Raw genomic sequence first — 6,070 nt, forward strand, 5'->3', positions numbered from 1 at the left:
TTATCCTACTTCCCTTTCAGCCAGCAACCAAGGAGGGCACTCAGTATTTTATTTAACTCAGAAATGATTTGAAACCACTTTTCACACCTGAATTTGTTTGACTTGTCTCATTGTTTAGTTTGTATGTGGTTGTTGCTGCCTCAGAGCTTGACATTACACATAAGGGCAACTGCCTGACAAATATGCATCCTTCCCAATATTGAAATATTTAAAGATAAGACAATTTAGGTCATACCTCCTATTTTCCCTGGCTAAGCCCAGTTATGCCCAGACAGCAGAACTGCCTGCTCCACCCCCAACCCTTCCTACTTTTCAAAGCCCCCCTTTTTTGGGGGCAGGTTCACAATTTGGGATTGTCTCTCAGAAATCAGGACCAATGGGAAGCATGGATTCTAAGTTTTTCTAATTGCTTTTTACACCATTTTTTAGTAATATAGTTTACATACATTGATCATTATCCCCACAAAACAGTTTCTACCCTTGTAATTGCTACCGATATTTAACAAAACCATAGGTGCATTTTTATAAAATTGTGTAGGAAAATGTCATTGGAATATATCACACGTGGCCACTTTAATTCTACGTTAGGCAGTGTAAAGTAATTATAATACTGTCTAATGGATTTTGCTGTATATACCTAGGCAGTACCTAGGCAGAATTATGTTTGCAGTTATGTTTGAATCAAATCTCTTATGCATGCTAATATTTTGTTAGCGTTTGCAGCTGCTATCTGGTTATGACCTAGGTGCCATGTATGGAACCTCATCTAGAATTTTGGGGAGTTTTGTTCTTTCATAGTTGTTGCTTCTCAGGAATTGTATTGCAATTATTCAGTTAAACATTACCCTCATACATTGTCCTATTTGTGAAGGTCATAAAATAGAAAACAACACAATACGATGTTTACTACGGTTCTTGTAATCACTCCTGGCGGCAGAGCTTTTGGGATATCCTCTCTGCTGACCAGACACAGAATATTTATAAAGCAACATGTGCTAAAGAAAGTACCAGAGACAGCAACGGGGAGGGCGTGGAACCGCCCTTGGGTAGAGATTTCAGGAGGGGTAAAGGTTACAAAGAAAATGTTCATTGGTGTATGCTATAAACCACCCTATATAAGTGAGGAGGATGAGGCCCAGTTGCTATTGCAAATGGAGGAGGCCTCACAACTAGGTTAAATTGTTATTATGGGGGAAGGATAAAAAGAGGATAAAACGTTGGCCAAAGTTGGAGCCCTACGGGCAACAAATTGACAGCCATAATGCAGAACAATTGATAGCTTGAGATCATTAATAACACTTGTAATAAACACGTAATTATGTTCTTTACTTGATAAAATTGTTTGCTATATAACGTCACAAAAATTGGGACCTTATCTTTTTCTTTACAACACAAGCATTTATCAAGCCCTCTCTCAAGAGGGCTGCTTTATCAGTATGCAGAGCCAAATGCTGTTACCAGATCCCTCAAGAAATAACCTTGAACTAGAAATAGATCTCTCAGTTCACAAGATTTATAAATGAACTGCCTATCAGTATTGCAGTTCCTCTGTAGCCTATAAAACTGACTCCAGGGAATCCCTCTAAGAAGATGTCCCAGGTGACAAGAATCGTACAGCATATACAGAAAGATGTTTCAAATTTCCCCAAATAAAGAGAATTTTGTCTGTTTACAATAGGAATGTTAGAATTGCTTCACTAGTGTGTGTTTGTTTAGGTGAGCCAACACACAGGCATGGCCAAATTTGTAATTGGGGAAATGCCCAATAAATATGTTAGAGCAAATGCAATTAAATAAGCTCAATAAGTTAAATAAGTGCTTCCAAGATGTTATTGTGGCGCAAGCAGTGAATGCCTCAGGACTGCCAGCAGGGCATTTGTGCGCCAGTCCTGATGTTGGCGCTCTCTATCCAGCTTACTGTAGTGCAATTCCTCCCTCAATGCAGCCACTTCCCGCCTCAAGTCAAGTAGATGGCCATCAATGCTGCCATCTAGGGATGTAGCGAACATCGCCAAAAATGTTCGCGAACCTGTTCGTGGACTTTCGGCAAAACTCGCGAATATTCGCGAACTTTGCGAACCCCATAGACTTCAATGGGAAGGCGAACTTTAAAACCTAGAAAAGCCATTTCTGGCCAGAAAACTGATTTTAAAGTTGTTTAAAGGGTGCCACAACCTGGACAGTGGCATGCAGGAGGGGGATCAAGGGCAAAAATTTCTCTGAAAAATACTTTGTAAAAAAAACGCAAAAAAAAAAACGCCAAAAAATAATGCCAAAAAAAACGCAAGCTATTCCTATGTATACGCAAAGGCAAAAAACCGAAGAGAAAAAACGCGGCGGAAAAAAACGAGGCAAAAAAACACGGCGAACCCAAAATGGCGAACATCGCCAAAAGTTCGCGAATTTGCGGACTTGCGAACACCCGATGTTTGCGCGAATTAGTTCGCCGGCGAACAGTTCGCTACATCTCTACTGCCATCCAGTGCCTTTGGCGCAGATTGTGGCTGCACAAAGGTAGGCTGAAGAGCGGCTGGCAAGCTCACAGGAGCCTATCCAATCCCTGCTGGAACCTCCCCAGATGGCCACTTCCCCTGAGAGCAGCAATAGTTGCAGCAGCATCTAGGATAAGACCAAAAAAAAAAATTTTTAATGTAAAAATCAGATTATTATTATAGAGTCTGCACTCCAGTTGGAGGAAATAAAAAGAACTTTTGAAAAATAATTGCACTCCTTACTCAGTGCTAAGCCACCCCCACCTGAAGGGAGCTCCTGGTGCGAGCGGCCATGTTGTGTTGCATGCATGCTTGTAATGAGATTATGATGTAGGAGCTTTACAATTTGGCTTTACACATATGTGCATAATAAGCAAGTCTCAGCATTCACTCATTCTGTGCATGTGTGTGCCACAACATGTCTGCCTGCACTGGAAGCTCTCTCCCACTGTGGCTGGCCTAGTGCTGCCAAAAGAAATTGTTTTAAAAAAAATATTATTTGCCCAGCTGGCTTGCAGGCTCTATTAGGCCGCAACTCTGGTGGGGGAAAATATTTTAGGGTGAAAGGTGCCCTTTAAAAAGGATTTCAGGTGTAGAATTTCAATGTTTAGTTAAACTGCTTTTGCAGCAAGACAAGTACCTTGAAAAAAAAACCTTACTGCTAAAGGCTAAGGACTAAGACATTATTTTTTTAAAAAAGGTAAATTACTAGTTTAGTAAAAACAAATAAAGGGGAAGTAAAATACACCAAATGATGCCACAGGCAAATTTAAAAATTTTGCTCCCATACGGAGCAATGGGGACCTCTTCCCACTGCTCCGTATGGGAATTCTAAATTTGGCGCTTGCACATGCGCATTAGCGTTTGCGCGGGGGGGGGCGCAATAGGGGGGCGGACTTGGAGTGCAAAAAACAAAAACGAGGTCTAATAGGTGCAGTTCATGTAATGTATTTAAGGGCCATGTGGGGGAACAGGGGTACTAGTAAGACTAATATGTATAACCCAGCTGCAAATTAACAAATATTTTTTTTTTATAAAATAAAGAGTTTATTAAAAAATGTTAGGCAAAATCCTAACTCAGGTATATTGGCATGCTATTTTGACTGTGAACATAATTCACAAGCAATGTTAAATAGGGGCCTTCAACATAAGTAAAAAAAATTAAAAACTTATGTCTCCTATCTGTGTCCATGTATTCGCCAGGCAGCCCTCCACAGACCTCTTCACCAACGACTTCCAGAAGGCGGCACTCAGAGGGTTTGTGCTGGAGGTGTGGTGTTGGCCCTCTGTGCGCCTTCTGGGTGTTTGCTCTCTGGGCCACAAACTTGTACTGTATGTATCTCTTCAGGTCCTCCTCACTCCTCCTGACCCCACAATTAGAGGACAGCTGCCCATCCTCCTCCCTCTGCCCACCCCTTGGGATTCCCTAACTAATACCTCCCCCTGAGGCTCAGGACTTGTCTGGACTTCCCGGTTGGCCATGTTTCCTACAAAAAAAATGTTTTGGGCAGCCCTCCTAAAAAGCCTCCTTCCTCTTTCCTCCAAAATGTAAGTGAGGAAAATGAGTGCCAATGCTCCTAAAATGGCTGATGGAGGATTCCTGTTTGGAAAAAATGCATGGAAATGAACGTCCTTTTAAATTTCGCAATTTTTTTCTAGAAAACAGTTATTATCTCAAAATCTTTGAGTCAAATTTATCAATTTTTTGTGAATCAACAAATCGAACATTTTGTATGAAAATACAACAAAATACGAAACTTTCATGTTATCAACTTACAAATTATTGTGACTATTAATGAATGCATCATTGATCCAATTTTTTTTAATATAAAAAACTTTCAGCCATTTATGTGCATTTATAAAAAAAAAAACAATAAATTTTTAGTAAATGTACCTCTATGAGTTTGTGCTAGCATGTTTTTAATGCGTAACAGATCTTTCCAGAATAATTTAATTGCCTTTTATGAGGTGGTGAGTAGGAACCTCGATGCTGGAATGGCAGTGGATGTCATCTACTTTGCTAAAGCATTTGATACAGTACTGCACAGAAAGATGAATAATACAATTGAATAAAATGATCAAATTGAGGCATATTGGCCTAAAACATAATATTTGTACTTGTATAGAGAACTGGATGAAGGATAGACTACAGAGAGTGGCGGTAAATGGAACATTTTCTAATTGGACCAGTGCTTTTAGTGGAGTACCGCAGGGGTCAGTCCTTGGGCCTTTGCTTTTTAACTTGTTTATTAATGACCTGGAGGTGGGCATAGACAGTACTGTTTCTATTTTTGCTGACAATTATAAATTGTGCAAAACTATAAGTTCCATGCAGGATGCTGCTGTAATGTTGTTCCATCCCTGCATGAATGTTAACTGTGTATTTTAATATGCATTAGCAGCTTAGCACTGGGTGAAGTAATGAGAAAGGTGTGATACAAGGGGAGGGAGAGACACTGTGTAGAGAGATCAGCCATGAATAAAGCTGAGTTCTACTCTGCTATCTAAGATCTCCATGTGGGTTTTTCTAGTTCTGCTACACCCGTGTACCTGGTCATCACAGCTGCCACACTGGGCAGCGAATTGGAAAATGAGGTTCAGTATTGAAAAGTGCTAAAGTTATGCACTTTGGTAGAAATAATATGTGTGAGGTATACACTAAATACACTATATACACTAAATAAAGTGCTGTCTTGCAAAAAAAAAAAAAAGGACATTGACCCAGAGATACAGAGAGAGTGCAGAGACTTAAACTATGACTATGTCAAGGTTGGGGTTGATTTCTCTGGAAAAAAGGAGCTTGCAAAGGGACTTGATTACTCAACTACAAGGGAATGCCCTTCCTAGTGATGTTGTAATGGCAGATTCTGTTAATTTCTGTAAGAGGGGCCTGGATGAGTTCTTGAACAAGCATAAGGTTTGATTCACTAAAGTGTGATCGATAACGCTATTGCATACTTGGGGCAGGCGGTAATTATAGAAAAGTACAGTTCATGAGCTTTTGGCAACACAATATGGACTTTGCAGTGGGATTTATTCAAGTCTGTGTTGGCCCTAGAGTGATGCAGCCTCCAGTTTGCAGGGAAATGGGCATTTTCAAAAAAAGTAGTTTTACGAAAGTAATGGTGTGTATGGCTAATATGGCGTGTGCGCACTAAGTAGCGAATGTGCATTAATTAGTGCGCGCGACAAGTAGCGCACTGCATTAATTAGCGCACGCACGAAAATAGTCTTCGCGACTTAAATAACGCAAACAGCATCGTGTCTAAATTAACGCAAATATACTTTTAGTGAATTGTGCGTTAAGATGCCAAAAATAAGATGCGATAAAATTTTTAACACATGCTATAAATAGCGCTCATTTTATCGCACTTTAGTGAATCAACCCTATAGTATCCAAGGCTATTGTGATACTAAAATCTACAGTTAGGGGCAGATTTACTAAGACACGAACGCTCAGAGCGTATTTTCGCCAATTTTTTTGTGTCTTGCGCAACTGTTTTGTACGCTTGCGTGAAAAAAATCGGAAAGGTTTTCCCACTGTTTACAATTGTTCAGTACAAAGATTTTGTGACTTT

The sequence above is a fragment of the Xenopus tropicalis genome, chromosome 1 (assembly GCF_000004195.4).
Source record: "Xenopus tropicalis strain Nigerian chromosome 1, UCB_Xtro_10.0, whole genome shotgun sequence".
Lineage (NCBI taxonomy): Eukaryota > Metazoa > Chordata > Amphibia > Anura > Pipidae > Xenopus > Xenopus tropicalis.